This window comes from Chionomys nivalis, chromosome X (assembly GCF_950005125.1).
Source record: "Chionomys nivalis chromosome X, mChiNiv1.1, whole genome shotgun sequence".
Classification (NCBI taxonomy): domain Eukaryota; kingdom Metazoa; phylum Chordata; class Mammalia; order Rodentia; family Cricetidae; genus Chionomys; species Chionomys nivalis.
This window is the reverse complement of record NC_080112.1, coordinates 72,651,513-72,670,898: the sequence shown is the minus strand read 5'-3', so window position 1 is coordinate 72,670,898 and position 19,386 is coordinate 72,651,513. Positions and strand designations below refer to the sequence as shown.

The 19,386-nt window shown below is 39.6% G+C and overlaps 1 long non-coding RNA gene across 4 annotated transcripts in view; it reads left to right on the top strand.

Annotated features, from left to right (window-relative positions):
* Positions 1 to 17,378, top strand: part of LOC130867326 (uncharacterized) — a 55,114-nt gene extending 37,736 nt beyond the window's left edge. For 3 of the 4 annotated variants that reach the window (XR_009056455.1, XR_009056457.1, XR_009056454.1), the window contains 3 exons: positions 13,548 to 13,669; positions 15,590 to 15,782; positions 16,293 to 17,378. This is a non-coding gene — a long non-coding RNA (uncharacterized LOC130867326). The remainder of the gene's footprint in view (positions 1 to 13,547; positions 13,670 to 15,589; positions 15,783 to 16,292) is intronic. The other variant, XR_009056456.1, reaches the window with a different exon arrangement.
* Positions 17,379 to 19,386: the final 2,008 nt, after the last annotated feature.

Genomic DNA, 19,386 nt, shown 5'->3' with positions numbered 1-19,386 from the left:
ATATAGATTTGCATGATTAACATCAGCCACCTAATCCAAAAAGAAGGAAACAGAAACTAAAGCTTCTGTCCTTGTTTGTGACCTTCTGGATTAAGGTGAAGAGAGGAGCCTTTCCTTTTAGCAAAACAAATTCTAAGTACTTGTTATCATAGAACAAAGTATGGTATTTCATTAAATAGAATCAATATATTAGTACGTGCTTTGGTGAACACAAAGAAAAGCAGACACACGGAGGCAGGCGGATCTCTGTGAGTTCAAGACCAGCCTGGTCTACAAGAGCTAGTTCCAGGACAGGCTCCAAAACCACAGAGAAACCCTGTCTCGAAAAACACCAAAAAAAAAAAAAAAAAAAAGAAAAGAAAAAAGAAAAGCAGACACGTAAATAAAAATAAAATTGTTTTGAAAAAATAGCACATAACCTTTTCAGGCTGCTTCTATGAGGTTGTCAAATCTTGGAGTTAGAAGCAGTTTCAGCTGCCGTATGGGTGCTATTATTGAAACAGGGTCCTCTAAAAAAAAGAGCCCGTGCTCTTAACCACTGAGCCATCTCTCCTATACTCTGCCAATCTTGAGTACCTGGTTTACCACATTTGTTATTTTGTATAATTGGTGGGTATAAACTAATATTTGCCTTTTATTGTATGAGAAGAACCAAAATATATTTTATAACGCATGAGAATTGGCAACTCACATTTCTGTGTCTGTCAGTTAAAAATAAATTTAAAGCTAGCCACATTTATTCGTCCATTGTACATGCTGTGATTGTTCTTAGGCTACTATATAGGAGAGTACGGAGGACCTGAGACCCCAGAGACCTGCAGAAGCCTAAGAGTGCTCATTGACTCAGCTGCCATGTGCCTCTGCATTGTTTTTTGTAGCTTTAAATGCCAGGTCAGAGACTTTGTTTTAGGCCAATAGGGACTGCCATCATTCTATTATACTGAGAGCACATGAGACCAAGTATCTTTACTCCCAACTAATAATTGTGGATGTCAGTCCCTAGCCCTCTTAAGTTCCAAATCACTCGCTGGCTTTAGAGAAAAGCCTCTGCAATTTTTTTACCTCTAGATACTTATTGCCTCAGATTTTTGCTGTTATCTTACATTTTCCTACTCAGTCCTTCAAGGTTCATTTCCATCTGCTATACACTCCATTTCCCTCATATTTGTTCTTATATTCTTTTTCATTCTTTGGAGATAGGGTTTGTCTGTGTAGCAGCTCTTGCACCCCCAGAACTGAGTGCCACCTCTGCCTCCCTAGAGCTGGATTAAAGACGGGTGACATCACCACCCTGTTTGGGCTTGATTTTTTTTTTTTTTTTTTTTTTTTGGTTTTTCAAGACAGGGTTTCTCTGTGGTTTTGGAGCCTGTCCTGGAACTAGCTCTTGTAGACCAGGCTGGTCTCGAACTCACAGAGATCAGCTGCCTCTGCCTCCCGAGTGCTGGGATTAAAGGCTGGGCTTTAAATATTTATTTATTTATTATGTATACAATATTCTGTCTGTGTGTATGTCTGCAGGCCAGAAGAGGGCACCAGACCTCAATCCAGATGGTTGAGAGCCACCATGTGGTTGCCGGGAATTGAACTCAGGACCTTTGGAAGAGCAGGCAATGCTCTTAACCGCTGAGCCATCTCTCCAGCCCTGGGCTTGAATTTGTTTTTGTTTTTTTGGTTTTTCGAGACAGGGTTTCTCTGTGGTTTTTTTTGGAGCCTGTCCTGGAACTAGCTCTGTAGACCAGGCTGGTCTCGAACTCACAGAGATCCGCCTGCCTCTGCCTCCCGAGTGGTGGGATTAAAGGCGTGCGCCACCACCGCCCGGCTGGGCTTGAATTCTTAAAAGCATTCCACCACTAACAGAAGCCTGTTCATTTTTATTGGCTGTTATACTTGTTAGAATGTGAGGTCTTAGGTGCGTGATACTTTGACAGATGAAAGAAATTTTCAGAAACATAAAACTTAATAGAGTCTCAGAAACCTGTTTTAAAGTGATGACTTGAGTTTTCTGTATGGGATTTTTTTTTCCCTCCTAAGGTGTTTCCTCTTTCCTTAGTGTAAATCTTTGCACAGCAGGAGCTCATTTATCTAAAGAAATTCATTTCTGCTTTAGTTTGGATATGTATTTGCATTTGTCTGTGAGTGTATTTGCATGTGATTGGAGACTTATCTGTTAAAGGAAGGGTTTTCTAAATAGAATTTGCTTAGTCCCTCTTATTCACTAGGTCATTTCGCCCCAGGGATCCTTCCTTTTCCACCTCCAAGCACACAATTCTTGGTTTACCTTTTTCCCCTGGATTCTGGGGCTACAGAGTCAGGCTCTGATGTAAGAAAGACCTCAGATTTGAGGTTCAAGGACACATGCCAATTGCCTCCAGCCTTTTTTTCCCCCGTTTTTTTTTGGGGGGTGGGGGCGGTGGTTCTGAAACAGAATTTCTTTGTGTAACAGCCCTAGCTCTACTGGAACTCGTTCCGTAGACCAGGCTGGCGTCAAAATCATAGAGATCCGCCTGCCTCTGCCTCCCGAGCACTGGGATTAAAGGAGTGCACCACCACCGCTCTGCCCCAAATTACCCCTTTTTGGTTACAGATTTATTAATGTTACGGAAGGCAGCCAAGGCTCTAAGGAGAGACAGGGTCTAATGTTACTCTAGTCTTAATTTACCTTGACCAAATAATATAGCAAATATAGCCTAAGATTACCTTGAACTCTATTTGGCTTTGAAGGGTTTTTAAAGATTGCTTCTACATTGCCAACCTAAGAAGTATTTTTGTTGTTTCAAGTCAGTGTTTTCCTAGGTTATTCCTGACTAACCTTGAAGTCACTGTGTAGGTAATATAGGTCTTAAACTCACAGCAATTCTCCTGCTCCATCCTCCTGAATGCTGAGTGTTCTGTACCAAAATCGTTTTTATTTGTAGTGCAGGCTTTTTTCTTAGCTACTTTCCCAAGACATTTTCTACATCTAGGAATATTGTTAAAAGTATACTTGCCTGCAATATTCAAGGTCCTGTAATGCACTATGTAGACCGGGCTGGTCTGGAATTCACAGAAATCGCTGTCTGTATCCTGAGTACACACCCTCTTTTTTATTTTTATTTTTTTAATTTTTTTGTTTGTTTTTAAGGTACTACATTTTGTTCTTGTGCTATTTGTACTCTGGAACATGCCTTATTGCTTTTGCTAAATGTTTTCATATCTCATAAATGTCATCTGAAGAGTGGCAGAGCTCTATGTAGCCAAGTTAGCCTGAATTTTTCAGTTTTCTTCCTGCCTCTCAGCCTTCCTGAATGATGAGATTATATCTCCATGTTGATTATACCAACCTTAAAAAATATTGCCGGGTGGTGACGCATGCCTTTAATTCTAACACTTGGGAGGCGGAGGCAAGCGTGTCTCTGAGTCCTAGGCCAGCCTGGTCTACAAGAACTAGTTCCAGGACAGGCTCCAAAGCTACAGAGAGAAACCCTGACTAGGAAATTTTATTTTCAGGAATATTTACAGGCTTGTAAGACAAGCCCTTGTGAGATTGAAGTAGCAGATCCAGGGCTGAGCTCCATAACAAGTTTGAGCCCCCTGAGTTCCTTTTTCAAAAAGTCCAGAAAACCAAAGAAAAGTTTAGTATTTTCCTGTTTAAGTTTGAGTACATAGAAATCTCTCATTGGAGAAATAATTTTTTAAATATATTTTATAATTTATAAATACTAAACGTGTTTCTTAAAAGAATATAGATAACAGGTGTGTGTGTGTGTGTGTTTCCTAACAGTTTTGTATGATCTTGCTCTATAAACATGGCCATCTCTTGTCTCTACTTTCTGAGTTCTTAGATTATGTTCATTTGCCATCATACCTACCACAATGGTTTTTATCTGTTTGTGTTTGAAATGAAATTATAAACTTAAATCGTGGCAGTCCCGGATTGATTTCTGTTGTTTTGATTTGCCTGTTTTGTTTAGGTCTTACTATATAGCTACACCAAGCAGTATGCAAGCACAGTTTCTAATGATGTCTGACTGCTGTACTAATGTGTATGCTTAGAGGTCAGGTGATGAGTAGGTTGTAGAGCTTGGGAGCTCCCCAGCAATAGCTTCTTTGCCTGACCTATTATACCAGACAGGTATTTTCCCATTTAGAGCAAGCTTAAATCCACTACAAATGTTCAGCCATCAGATAACATCGTGCTACTATTGTACCCCTTGGTATATCTTGCCACGTTGGTCATAGTAGTTCATAAAGTTCCTGAATAAGGACTTCCCCTACCAACCTGTATCACACTCACCAATCCCATGAAAGTTAGGCAACAGGAACGGAGCTTTCTGTTCAGTCAACGTTTTATAACCAGTATGTGTGGGGTCTTCAGCAACAGGTATACAGGTAAGGTTTCTCCGTGTAACAACCTTTGAGGTTCTAGAACTTGCTTTATAAACCAGATTGGCTTCAAACTCAGAGATCTGCCTGCATCTCCCTCCTAATTGCTGAGATTAAAGCATGTTCCACCACTGTTCAGCAAGTATACTGTCTTCTTAAGACAGTATTTTTTATAACAATTGGTAACTTTGTGATGTTATCTTAGTAACCTAGGGTCAGAGTCGCCTACAGATGTTTTATTATAACACTTACATCCCTAGCCTTTAGAAAGGAAATAATAACTGTCTGATTCCCATCAGGCAATTGGTGGTAATCTTGCTGACATATATTCCTCTCAAATATCCCATCTCAGTGTGCTAAATATGGAGAATAGTAAGCTCCATTGGGACTTTTAGGGACTATTAATAAAGATGGAATGGAAAAGTTTATAACAGATGCCCTTCAGATTTGGTGCCGTACTTGTCTAGTAAGAATCTGAATATGACCTACAAAGGTGAGCAGACCTAACTGAACCTTGTAATAACTTGTAATAACTACAGTACAGGTTCAGACCTCCCTACTTCTTGAGTGGAAGTCACTTGGTCAAGTATTTGACTCTGCCGATTGGGATTTAGTTTGTGCGCAGACAATGGCATGCATGCACCTAGAGGGAAATGGTATTATTTTGCCTGAGAGGTGATAGTCTTCCATTAATATGGCTTTAATGTTACTGTCAAAATAGTACTATTCTTTTCATTGTATTTTATTAGAGAAAACTCAACTAGTGAAGTCCAGAATTTTCTCAAAGAGTACGTTCTGCCAACAAGTAGATGCCGTTTCTAAACCTAAGCCTAATGTTGCAATAGGCGGCCTGCTGGCAGTTTTACCTCTTTTGTAATGTTGTCTATGTGTTTCATAGTCTTGATGTTTTTGTATTTCTTCCCATGATCAGTCATTTTTAATAATTGATAATCTTACAAATGGTACTCATTAGCATGAGATATTTTCCACGGTACTATAAAAGTGCCATCCAAATAGAGAACTCAATTTTGAAGGGAGTCAAGCATTTCTGGAGAACACTTCTTTTTACCATATGGGTCCTGAATGTCAAGCTTGGCACCACGAATATTTACCCAGGCACCCATCTTACCATCCCAGTTTCCTTAATGAAAAGTTTAGCAATCCCCCTACTTATGAGTTCCTCGTTTCTGCCCAGCCTTGTACAGCAGCTGTCATGAGCAAGAAATCTGGCTTCTTCCTTTTGGTTTTTTCTTTTTCAGCATTGCCTTTTGATCACTATAAAACTACCAAGACAAAAATTCTTGGAGGCAAGTGCCATTAATCAGGCTTTACATGGTTTTTCTGGACCCAGTCCTCTAATATCTGTAACCTCCATTTAACTTTTTAGCTTTATCCTACACGTTATTCTTTTTCTCTTTAGCTAGGGCATTTGTTCTCGATTGTGGCCACAGCATTACGAAGGTTGAGAACCACTCGCCTATGGAAGTAGTATGCCCTAAACCTCCCTAGGATTCATCCTGTCCACTGAGCCATTCCTAATAATGAGGCTTGTTACATTTTTACTGTGCCATTTTTGTCTTTAATGTCTTGGTTTGAATCTGAGAGATTCCTTTAGTTAATCCACACAAAGTCCTTGCACTGTTAGATACAGACAGGGGACAGCCTACTATTGTCCTTTTGTGCCTATAAGTGGTTTGAGAAAAGAACCCTCAGTAGCGAATTAACTGATTAGACACCGGTGAATTTTTTTTTTTAAGTGTGTGAGCACAGTCAGGCTTCTTTCTCTGCTCTTGTTCAAAACTAAGGCAAACACTTAATACTAGCTTTATTAATAGCTTGACTTATCATCTATTAAAGATCAAAATGGAAGTCCCACGAGTGGGATAGTAATTAATATTCAGAATTGTGTTCCAAAGTTTATGAATGCAAGAGTTAGGTATGGGGTGCATGAGCACGGAAAACGAAGGAAAGAACTTCAGTTTGCTACGTTTCAAAGAAGAAAAAGGCTGCATAGTATTTCACAGAGAATGTACTCTCAGCAGCTAATATTACATTACTAATAGCACATAGCACTCTGCCCATCCCCCTAATATCTATCTTTCTCCAAATTGGGTTTCAATGGCATATGGCTATTGTGTTCAGGGGACTTGGGAAAATGTATTTGTGTCCCAAGTTGTCCCTCCATAAGATGCCAGTCAGCATTACTGTGCATTTTCAATGTCCTTTCCATAGCCAGTAGTGTATTAATGGAATTCAGGATTGTCTTATATCTTATCAGCAGTTCTTGCTTATTTGTTTGTTTGAAACAGGGTCTTAATGTGTGTGATCCTGGCCTTGAATTATGTAGATCAGCCTCACCCTCGTGAGTACTTGGATTTAGAAGCCACCAGCTTCAGCATTACTAAATAACAAACAAACAAACAAAAAAGTGTTTTTTTTTACTCAAGGCAAGACCAGCCTGGCGTAGAACTCACGTAGAGCATAGTGACCTTTCAAATATTGGGATTATAGTTGTTGCCATCACTAATGGGCTCGCAACTTGACAATTAAGGGTATTAGTTCACTGATCTAATCCATATATTTTTGTTAGGGGAAGATAGTTTTCTTAAGAAAAGATTCCAATGCTACTGAAAGATGATTTTTAAAAAAAAAAAAAACCTAACTCCTTATTTGTTCTTCAGAGATAGAATACTATGAAAGGAAAGCCATTAGTCACCTATGTGCTGGTGAGATTTCAAGTGTCCATTTTTACAAAAGTGCAGAAGGGATTGCTTTCTCTATGAAATAAGAACAGAATTTTGTTCATCCAAATGCTATCACCCATGTTTCCCTTGGAGACCTGCTATATCCTACAATTTAAATTTCTGGGATACTACCTATTCTAAATGGCAAAGCTGGAGCTTAGACTTGAAAGTAAGAGTTCTAAGAAAACTCAAGATAATGTTATAATACGATGGATATATTTCCAGAAAGGAGCTTGTGGGCATTAATCTTTAAAATGTTAATGGAAGATTTCTAGTGAAGAGAATAAACGGGTGAAGGAAGGAGCCTGGATATAGTGGTGTCCTTTGCTTGTCTTCGATGTACTGTCATAAGGTTTGTTAGAACACGAAGAAAATACATCTTTGATCACTGTCATATAGGATGGCTGCGGTGATTTCAGTATGACCTTCAAGATTAAGAACCTGAATGTTTCCATTTCCAAATCCCAATACCATCACATTAAAAAGCATTCAAGAGAAAGAATGAATTCTTGGACTTTAAGCTTGAGGTACCAGTGTTATGGGAGAAAAGAATTGATACTTCCATGTAGTCCTTCCCTCACCATCCTTTTGGTGCATGTGTGTCTGCAGTTACACAGCATATACACAGATTAAGTGTAATACTTTTAAACTGGGCTTACTCCTAAATGCTTGTTACCTCTGCTTTCACATGCTTGATGCCTTCTTGAATTTCATATTTCAATTCTAGAACATTCTATGTGGCAGTAAAAGCATTGTGTTTGATGCATAGGTGACCTAAAAAATGTTGGATTTTGGAAAGGGCAAGTGTATACAAGACACCAAGGGTTACTGGTACAAAAGGATTTATTAGTACCATCCAGAGGTAGGCATAGGTGCATTAGCATGTTGATCAACTCCCCCTAGAATTCTGGGAAGTGTTTATGCCCCAACACCTGTCATAGACACAGCTGTGTCCGGGAAATAGACCATGGGATGAAGTTTCTTTTTGGTTTTTTGTTTGGTTGGTTGGTTTTGGTTTTGTTTTGTTTTGTTTTGTTTTTGAATTTTCGAGACAGGGTTTCTCCATAGCCATTCGATTCCTGTCCTGAAACTAGCTCTTGTAGACCAGGCTGTCTTTTTGTTTTTGAAGATGTTGGCAGCAAGAATCTATGCCTAGGTTATCTGACTTCCATTCAACATGTAGGAAACGGATTTAAAAACAGGATGTGGTACTTCCACATGAGCTATCCTGGCACTAGGAAAATTGCTAAGAGAAAATGTCCCTGTGTGGTGTATGTCAGTCCCGGTAAGAGGGGGGCTTGAACAGAGGATGGACAAGAGAAATAAATATCAATTCCCGGTCTTTTAGTCTGCGGATAGGATTTCTCTATTTGTCTCTCTACTTGTCTGCCTCATGCCCCATGTGTGGCAGAGAAAGTTTTTCTATTTGAATTTAAAGGTTTTTTCTATCATTTGTCTTTCCTTGGAAACAGTTTTTGATGTTTTCCCTTCCACGCCTATTACATAGATCCTACCACTAATATGTTTTCCAGTGAACTGCCTGTAATTGCACCAATCAGAATTTTCCAGTAAAAAGGGGAATTTGACTAAGGTCAAGTAGCCAACAAAAGTAGATACTTTATCACAAATGCCACGCGCTCCTTAAAGTTTTGGCATTCCTAACAGTCACTGCCTATCTTCTAAGTACGTGTTATCTCCGCAAGTTGAGATACAATTCTGTATGATATGCAGGATCCCTGCCCTTTGGGAAACATCAGTTTACCCACTGGTCAAATGATAAGCCTCAAGGCCTTTTTGTTATTTTCAAATCCTCGTATATTTTCAAATCTTCCTTTCCTTTAATAATTAATGGATTTTCTGCTGTGGTTTGAACATTATGCTCATAAACTGGGTTACATTTTCCCCATTTATTTACTGTTTAAGGTGACCTAAGGCTATATTGATGCGTGCTATCAAACTTTCTACATTAGGTAAATAGACTGACTTGCAATGTTGGTAGTTTCTCATTAATGGTATTGGAGTGATGTTATTGCTTTAAGGGGTGTTCATAGCAAAACAGTTTTCTGGTCATTGTGGGACTTCCTTTGTTGTTCATGATAAATATACATGCTCTGCTCCTGGATAGCTAGGATCTCCTTAGGGATAGATGAAGTAGGATAACTCAGAAGTGCCACTGTTTTTGGCTTCAGTCGACTTGAGGCTGATGAACTGAGAATTACTGATTTGTGTCTTAGAAATTTCCATAGGAGCAATGGGAATCTTGAATATGTAAGGCTATAACTTTAGTCTCATATTTGGTACAGTAATAAACTTACAAAGCAGTCTAAGAAAAGTAGTCTTATACAAAAAGCACAGGATATATCAGTGTACTGTTCCTACTACTGTGTTCTATATGCTTCCTCAAGTGTGTGTGTGTGTTTCTGGTCTTGGAATAATTTTATTAGTTAGAGCTTATGACCATGATTTGGTAAGGGTGTTGGTCTTCTTTACTACCAATCCCGGTAAGGGTAGGGAAGAATTAATCTTATGGGAATGAAATGTGAGATAGACAAGCTTCATACAGAAGGGAAGCTTTATTTAATTCCAGGCATATGACTTCTGGATTTTAGACAACTCCATAATTGGCAGGAGATCAGGCATTGAGTGACCAAAGTTCAAGGGAATGCTGAATGGTAACAGGTATATTTTTCTGGACAGAATGTGTAATGGTGTAATGCTAAACAATATGTTGTCTACTTAGTCCAGGAAGCTGTGTATATTAAACAGTTTCAGTGTACTGCTAAGTGGTTTTTCTGTTTGTTTGTAATACCTTTTATCAAAAACAGACATGATATACTCTTCTATTTGTAGGGTTTTCTTTTTTATTTCTTTTTTCTTTTTTGTTGTTGTGTTGTTGTCTCACTATGTAGTCTAGCATTTTGTACAGCTTAGGGAAACAATGTCTCCAATTTTGTTTTCACTGGATTTATTGAGTGAGACAGAAGCATAACAACAAGTTTTCTACGCAAAAATGTACAACAGAAGCTGGACAGTGGTGTGCATACCTTTAATACAGAACTCAAGAGGCAGAGGCGGGCACATCTCTACCCTTGTCTACAGAGGGAGTTCCAGGATAGACAGTGCTACCGAGAAATCCCATCTTGAAGAAAACAAAAACAAGTAAACAAGATTCCAATGGCAAGGCCTTAAGCAGCCAGCTGCAGTTCCCAATTGAGAGAGTGCTTGGCAGAGCAATGTGACCTCTTAAATGGGGGTTTCAAGTAAACCATCAATCACTAATAGCTTAGATAAAATATTATCAAGCCAGGTATTCAAACAACTGAGAAGTTTTAAACTATCTGTTGTATTCCCAGTCAGGCTTTTTTGTCCATGGTTAACCTTTTCTTTTCCCCTGCAGACAGTCTTAACAGGATTCAGTGCTAGCTGCTTTTAGGAGGCACGTGTGTTTTCTTCACGATATGAATGAGAGTCGGGCTTTAGACATTGTCTAGAACTATGGGAGCTACTATTCAGCTCAGAGAGATGTCTGTTTTCTTTAAGTCATGTTGTCAGCTTCTAGTTCAAGTAGGCAATCTGAACCCTCAACTAAAATTCATTAAAAAACACTTCATTGGGTTGGGAGAGTCTCTGGTTTCCTCCCACTGTCTCTGTCTCTGCCCCCCACTCCTTCTGACTCCTCTCTTAGCTATCTTTGCCATGTTGAGCTTAATACATTTCTCTATAGTTTACTCATTTATTAGCATTCAAGAATAATGCAATTTTGTATATATACTCTTAATGGAAAAAGGTGTACAAAAATGAGATTCAGAACCGGGCGGTGGTGGCGCACGCCTTTAATCCTAGCACTCGGGAGGCAGAGGCAGGCGGATCTCTGTGAGTTCGAGACCAGCCTGGTCTACAGAGCTAGTTCCAGGACAGGCTCCAAAGCCACAGAGAAACCCTGTCTCGAAAAACCAAAAAAAAAAAAAAAAAAAAAAAAGAGAGAGAGATTCAGAGGCAAACAATGGAGAAAGATTTTCTGTCAAAAGCATGGACATGGACTTTGCAACATTAGGCTATAACTGCTGTTAAGAGCAGGGCTTTGGCTTGAATGTTGTAGAATTTGTTTTCTATTATGAGCCTTTCCATAAAGGGATGCTTGTGATGATTTTGGTGGTAGTTACAAATAGTTAAGGTCAAAAGCTGTGGTATTTGTGGGCTGGAGAGATGGCTCAGAAGTTAAGAGAACTGCCGGGCAGTGGTGGCGCACGCCTTTAATCCCAGCACTCGGGAGGCAGAGGCAGGCGGATCTCTGTGAGTTCGAGGCCAGCCTGGTCTACAAGAGCTAGTTCCAGGACAGGCTCCAAAACCACAGAGAAACCCTGTCTCGAAAAACCAAAACAAAAAAAAAAAAGAAGAAGAATTTAAGAGAACTGACTGTTGTTCTGGAGGTCCTGAGTTCAATTCCCAGCAACCACATGATGGTTCACACCCATCTATAATGAAATCTGGTGCCTAGAACACTATATACATAATAAATAAATTTAAAAAATAAAAAAAGTTGTGGTATTTGATAAAAGGTCAGCTAGAGGGTTCTTACTAGAAAATTAGAGGAGACAAGCAAGAAAAGTAAACTGAAAAATGTACACCCCCTTCTTCAAACCCCTACTCCTACTTCAACAGAATGCGTTGAGTTCATGGAAAGAGCCACAACCAGTGTTGACTCTCAGGGAGACAGTGAAATGTGATGTTCCTCATCATTCTCATCCTGACCGCTCTGCTTTCACTCTCAGCCTTTTCTCTAGATTTTTATTTTTGTTTTAAGTAAAATATGGAGGATTTTGAAGGAATAAATTAATTAGTCTTCTTTATTGGCTCCATTGCCAATAAAGCATTGTCTATTGCTTTTCTGTCAAACCACAAATGTGTAAAAGAATTAAATAGTCAGTGTTGACTGGCCTGGCATGTAGTCATATGCATATAATCCCAGCACTGGAGATGCTTACAGAGAAAAATTACACTGACTGTGAGGCCATTCTGGGTTTCATAACAAGAGCCCTTCTCAAACAAAATACCCCCAGACATGTTTTCCACTTCAGATGTATGCTAATTATCTTTGTGAGCCGTGGAAGTAGTAGGTGGCCTTTTCCCGAAGCCTGTATTAATCATGAACTTGGAGTGCTTCAGGGGAGGATTTCAGAGTGGAATCTCTGAGCTCTCTGGGGTTTAGGTCTTGGCATTAGCTAGCCTGCTGTTCTTAGACTGCTTCCTGTTTTTTCCCAGTAGATCGGACTGCTTAGAATATTAGAGGTATTAACCAGTCAGAAATATGCCAAAAGCTATGTCAGTTACAGTTACTATGTGGACCATGAAAAGATAAATAGCACTATGTGTTCTGAATTGTCAGGATGTTAGGAGAAAAACTGTTTTCAGTGATATACTGGTATGAAATCACATTTTTTTCTTATAGTACATATTGGAAACTAGATGAATTTTTCATCCGTATTCTGATTAGTAATATATTGCCTTTACTCTTTATTTTAAGTTAAAACCTGTTGAATTTTGTTACACTTATATAAAGGCTGTTGTATAAACACAGAAAAGGATGCTTTGGAAATAGTCACAGCATTTTTGAAACCTAACTTCAACCGCTTAGTACATGTGTTATTTAATGCCTATTGTCCAACACGCCGAACCTTTGTTCCATCATACTGTGTTTAATTTTTAGTGTTTCCATGAAAATATATGTAAATTATATCAGGCATTCTAAATTAAAGCTTTAATTGTTAGTTTTGGGGACAGTCAACGCATGAGAGAAAGGAACAACAGCACACATTCGTGCTCAGGAGGACTTCAAGGATCCAGCAGCAACCTGGAGTGGTGCTCCTCTGAAGAAATCCTACTCGGGTGAATATAATACAACCTGCTAAGTGTTCTAGCACTTAGCAGGTTGTATTATCATTGTCCGTGTCTATGGCTCTCATCTATCAGGGAAAGGATGGTGTCGTATTCGTCTTTGTATTCACACTGGCTAATCTGGTGCACATTGTAGGCCTCATTAAATGTTTGTTGAATGAAAAAATGAATCATCAACAGACATTAATTGGGCGCCTGCTTTGTGTTCTCCATTGACTCAGCTTCTTCCTGCCATTTGCCTCCAGTGCCTACAGCGCGCAAGGTCTATTCAACGTACTTCCTTCTGAATCCTGTCGTAGGATGAGGACTGTTATAGTGATTGTATTTTACCTTTTCATGACTGTTTTATGAAAAGCGTTCTATAGCCATATCTTATCTATGCTGAGGGTATAAAAGGGAAAATAGAAGCCCAAGTGCCTTAAATGTCATATTTGATAATGTGTTTCCTATGAAACATTTCGTTTCTATGCCTGTGTTTGGAATTGGCTGCTTGTGGATGTTGGATTGCTGATGTTGTTACTATAATTGCTACCAATTACTCCCTAGGTTGGACCACAATGATCATTGAGTCAAAGCTTCATCCTTGCATTCTGGTGTCTGCTATTATGGTTGGTAGTGATTTCTTCATTTTCATCCTTGTCCAGCTCTCCCCTCAACTGCATTACTAGGTATGCTTCCACATTTCCTGTCTACACACTCCAGAGCTCATATTTCCTTTCCTTCTTATATACTTGATCTCTATTATCCCTTGTGAAATCTGTTAATGTATTAGAAAGGGAATACACCTTAATCAACCTCTTCAACACCCTTTACTAGTTACTTTTCTAAGGCTGTGAACAAAATGTCATGTCCAAATGCAAATTCGAGAACAGGGTTTATTTGTTGCTCTCAGCTCCAGAAGCGCGCACACACACACACACACACACACACACACATACAAACATACATACATTCCACGGCAGGCAGTGTGCCATGTAGTCCGGCTTGGGGAAACAGTAAGGCCTCAACTGGTACCACTACCTGTGTTCAAACTCATGAGCCTATGGGAACAGTGCTCTTTCGAGCTACAACAAAGGGTAAAACCTGCATCTTGTTAGTACATAGTAATTTTATGTGAAAGAACCTCCCTCTTCACTGATGCAGAGCTATTAAGAAAAGAAGACAACTTGGCAATCGTGAAAATTCAGAGATGGACTGTGACTAGGCCGCTGACCACTGACACAGTTATGGAGGTGAAGCTGCTGAAAGGGGAACTGCAAAGTATGGATTCGGGACAGAAGTTTTAGAAAAGGTCTCTTCAGGCACAAATGCTAGAGTATACGGTTGGCAGGAGAATGTAGGGCACGAATCACCAAACTGTGGAAGTAAATACAGGACTTTCGAGTCTTGTGGCAGAATACCATTTGGTTTCCTTAGTTGAGGAGAGGGAAGTTAACAAGAGTAGCACATGTTTTAAGTGGTCCCTGGACGGATCTGAGGCCAGGAGTAGACTCTGTCTGTGAAGCAGCATGTAAGTCTCTTTCTTGGACACAGGGTTTCACTCTTTATCCCTGGCTGTCCTGTAACAGGAGCACAATGTACCCCACCTATCTCATTTTTCTTTTTTTTTTTTTTTTTTGGTTTTTTGAGACAGGGTTTCTCTGTGGTTTTGGAGCCTGTCCTGGAACTAGCTCTTGTAGACCAGGCTGGTCTCGAACTCACAGAGATCCGCCTGCCTCTGCCTCCCGAGTGCTGGGATTAAAGGCGTGCGCCACCACCGCCCGGCCTCATTTTTGTTTTGAATATTATTTGCTGAGGATAGGATCCATGGCTATTCTTCGGTGTTATCGTATTTTAACAGAGATTTAATGATCACTGTTCTCCTGACTAGTTCCTCAAAGACGCAAACCTGCTTTATAATTACCCCTTGTTTTAAGGTAGAGGAAAAAGGACAACAAGCCCATCCCGAAAAGAAGTGGATTTTTTCAGTTACATACCAACCTTTTTTCCTGGTTTGTGCATGTGAACCATTCCTGTCTTTACATAGTAAATCCTTATAGTGTGATTGACTACTTACATACACCACTCATAGTAAAAAATCCCCAGGTTCTAGTATCAGAAGAAAGTATGTGAAAGATGTGGGGAACGTAGCTGCAGATTCTGTTTATAATTCTTTTTCAGTTCACTAATGAAAGCTGAATATTCCCATAGTCACCGCTTCACTGCTGAATGCTCGTGTTCATTACTGTGGCACCAGCCAGCTGATGTCATTTTGGCAACTGGAGAAGCATTACCCAACAATAAACGACAGTCTCTGATCTCTCCCTTTTGGCTTGGTCATCAGATACTACCTAGAATTTGTTTGGGGGCAAAGATTGCAGGAGTCAATATTGTACTTTAGGAGTCTTGCTTAATTCTTCTGTCTTGGGGATAGGTGGAATAGGTCATAGATATGGACAACATGTGACTTTCAAATATTTTCCCAATAAATTCACAAGGTAACCTTGAGTCAAGCTTACGTGTCCTAACAGAATTTTTGTTCTTTACACCCCCTTTCTGTTACCCCACCGTGATATGTTTCAGCAATCTCTCTTCCTTTCCCTGTTCAGAAACGGATCAGTGAAACCGACATTGTGAGTAAAGAGGCTGAATGTTGGCATGGAATCCAGGATGCTCTCGGGATGTAATAGCAGGAGTGGCGCACAAAGAGAATATAGAGGAAGGTTGTCCAAAGAACAAATGCTTGACATTATGCAGATATGGGACCACCAAGCTCTTACCAATGGGAAAAGACTGATATTTGTGAGTGAATTTAGAAGGCAACTACTAGGGTCCCCTAGGGAGAAAGTGATGAAGGAAAAGGGAATGAATAATATCTCTTCTGCGGAGCACATAATGAAGCTTCATACATATCTTTGTCTTGTGTCATTTTAAATGTCACTGCTTCTTTGGAGATTTCTGCTTACCCAGTTGGCAAACACCATAGTTTCAGTTGAATCGGGTCCAGATTTATAAGTCTCAAGGACAGGAGATAGCATAAGAAGGGCTAATTAACTAAGTGAAAAAGTAGAATGTGGGGACCTTGTCCTCAGAGCTGCCATAGCCATAAATGTCAGACTGGGATCTAATGCATGATGTGATGGGAGAGACACGATATAAGGAGCTGCTGCTTTGGAGACGGATTATAGAAGAGGTTTAGGGGACAGGAACTCCGAGTTTCACATTACTCTGTGGGTTTGAGGATTCTTCCCACTATCAGCTCACTGGACCATTTGAATTTGGTGTCATGATGACATTTTATCACATTGGCAGGTGTCGCTCATCAGTGGGTGCAGTACCTGAAGGAACAAGAGAAGCAACACCCAGAGGACAACAATGTGGCATATTGGGTGAAGACCATTGAAAAAACTACTTGTCTCTATTGGACTGGGCTTTTTCTTTTTTCTTCTTCCTGGAAATAACTGGTCATAACATCTGAGTCTATTTACCATCCATTCTTTAGAAAAGTAATGTGTAAAATAGAATTTTATAACAGTATACGTTTTACTCTATTTTTATTCTGGTGTTTTATCATTTCAGAATTTAAAAGTATATTTCTATGTCATGTTCTTTGATAAATACAATATAAAGTCTACATAGGATATGGATTTATTTAGACATTACCATATTACTCTACTTTTTGGGCCTGGTGAATTTTTTTTGTTTTGTTTTGTTTTGTTTTTGTTTTTTTTGTTTTTCGAGACAGGGTTTCTCTGTGGCTTTGGAGCCTGTCCTGGAACTAGCTCTTGTAGACCAGGCTGGTCTCGAACTCACAGAGATCTGCCTACCTCTGCCTCCCGAGTGCTGGGATTAAAGGCGTGCGCCACCATCGCCCGGCCTGGTGAATTTTTTTAAAGCATGTAACATTGTAATCATATTTTCCTGAAAATTAACTTCTACCATGGAATTTGTTTATTTGAAGACTTCATAAAGGTGCTTTTTAATTATTCACATTACAGTTGCACAAATCATAACCCTACTCGTAGTGAATAAATGTGAATATTTCTATAACCCATTAGAATATAACCTTTTTGTAAGTTTTTTCAAGACTGTGTTTCTCTGTATGCCTGGTTGTCCTAGCTGGCCAAAGTCATACCAACAGAAAATACTTGGATTAAAGTAGACTCTATTATCATTTTTGTGCCCTCTCTTTTTTTTTTTTTTAGAACAAAATCTCCCATTATAATCTCCTTTGTTCATCCTTTTTGCTGACCATCCACCTGCCATTAAAAAATAATAAACATCCATAACCCATATTTTGGGAATGTGGATATATTTTTTCCTGCGAATTGTGGCCTCTGGTAGTTTTGGGGATACCCTGAGGAAACAGCTGCAACTGTTAAGCAGAGAAACCTTGTCTCAGGGAAAAAAAAATTACATTAAATTCATTGAATTAACCTTTAACTTCAAAGTCAAAATCAATAAATAACGGCTGATGGCCCAAAAGTCCTCATTGTGTAAGGGTTCCTTTTTTTTTTTTCTTTTTTTTTTTTTTTTGACAGGGTTTTTCTCTAACTTTGCAGTCTTTCCTGGCACTATCCCAGCATATAAGATTTCTTCTACTTTTTCCTGTGTTGTTTTTCTTTCAAGTCAGGGTTTCTCTGTGTCTCTGCCTATATGAGTGTGTGTGTGTGCTTGTAAGAATTCTTAAGCAAAGTTTCATACGAGACAGTTCAGGCATGTGACTATAAATCTATTCTTGTTGGTTTGTTTGGTTTTGGAGACAGGGTTTCTCTGTAGTCCTGGCTATTGTGGAACTTGCTCTGTATGCACCATGCTCCAATTGTTGTGGCCTAATATCTTCTTCATATTAGTACACATGACATAAGGATGGGCTTGTGCCATGGTTGTAGAGTATTACCTGGCTTTCTGAGTTCCATCTCTAGCTCCCGTTCAGTAGATATATTCGCATCTGTTCACCTACAACCTGGTCATTGTGTGCCATTGTATGCATTATCTGTGTCGTCCTATTCAGAACATCTCTGATATTTTGATCCAATCTCAATTTTACCTCAAAGTAATTTTTCCCGCTCTCTGGAGCCAGTTGTAATCTATATGACCTGATTCCCTCAAGTAGATTCCATTTGGTGTGACAAAGGTCATTGGAACTAATTAGGCCGCCTAAGCAATAATTTGACTTGGGAGGCACTGTGAGTTCAGGGTCAGCAGTTCCAGGACAGCCAGAGCTGGTTTTCAGTGAAGCCCCTATCTCAGGAACCAAAACACAAATTAAAAAAGAAAAACAAAAGTCCCTTAGTCAGCTCTTTCTTTGACAGACAGTAGCCTCCACAGTGTATATGTAAGCATTTATTCCGCATTGCTCTAACTAGGCCGTAGCTCTTGTCTTCCGCTGAAGTGTTGGAATTTGCTTCAGATTGCATCTGTGCAGCCATTACTTACCTCTATTCAAATATCCCAGGCAAGGACTTCTGGTCCTTCTGCACTTCTGGTCCTTTTGCCTCTATCTCCCTAGTGCTGGGAATACCCCTGTCTCACGAGAATGGGTTTATTCAGTCCTGGAGAGCAGACCCAGCATTCCACTGATGCTAAGCCAATACTCTACCAATTGAGCTAGCTGTATCTCTGACGCCTGATGCTATAGTTTTTAATGTCATTTTGTCTGCTTGTTTGGAGTTTCATTTCTTTCTTTAAATTTGTCTTTTGTTTTTGTTGTATTTAATTTTTTTCTCCTCGTAGCTTTGGCTGGCCCAGAACATGCTATGTAGACTAATTTGGTCTCTAACTACTTAGAGGTCTGCCTTCTATCTCCCAAGTGAAAAATAAAGTCATGCAAGGTTCTGTTTTGTTTTCAGGCATGGTCTCACTGTGTAATCCATGCTCTTCTGTAATTCACGGTAGGCCTTCTGCCTTAGCCTCCACTTTGAGTTCTAGAGATCCGGCACAGATCGTCAGTCTTGGAGAGCAAGTGTCTTTGCCCCCGAGATAGCACTGGCACTTTTAAGTAATTGTAAGATATAATCCTTTGGAAAACTTTCATTTTCTATTATAACTAGTTGTTTTCCAAGGACTGCCATGGTTATACGTACTTATGTCTTAAATTTTCCTTTTATTCAGTCAAATATTTTCTAATTTCTCCCATAGGATGCTTTGTAGTGTATTATGCTATTGATGCCCGCCCACCCCCACCCCCCTTGGGTTTTGAGGGTATTCAAGACGGAGCTTCTCTATGTAGCCATGGCTTTCCTGGAACTCTGTAGACCAGGCTGCTTCAAAGACAGAGAACCACTTGCCCTCCGCTGTGATTAAAAGTATTCACCACCAATACCTGGCTTCTGCTATTCGTTTCAAATTGAGTTAGATATTGCCAGAGAAAAACCTTTTAGTTATGTTGTTATAGTGGTTTCAT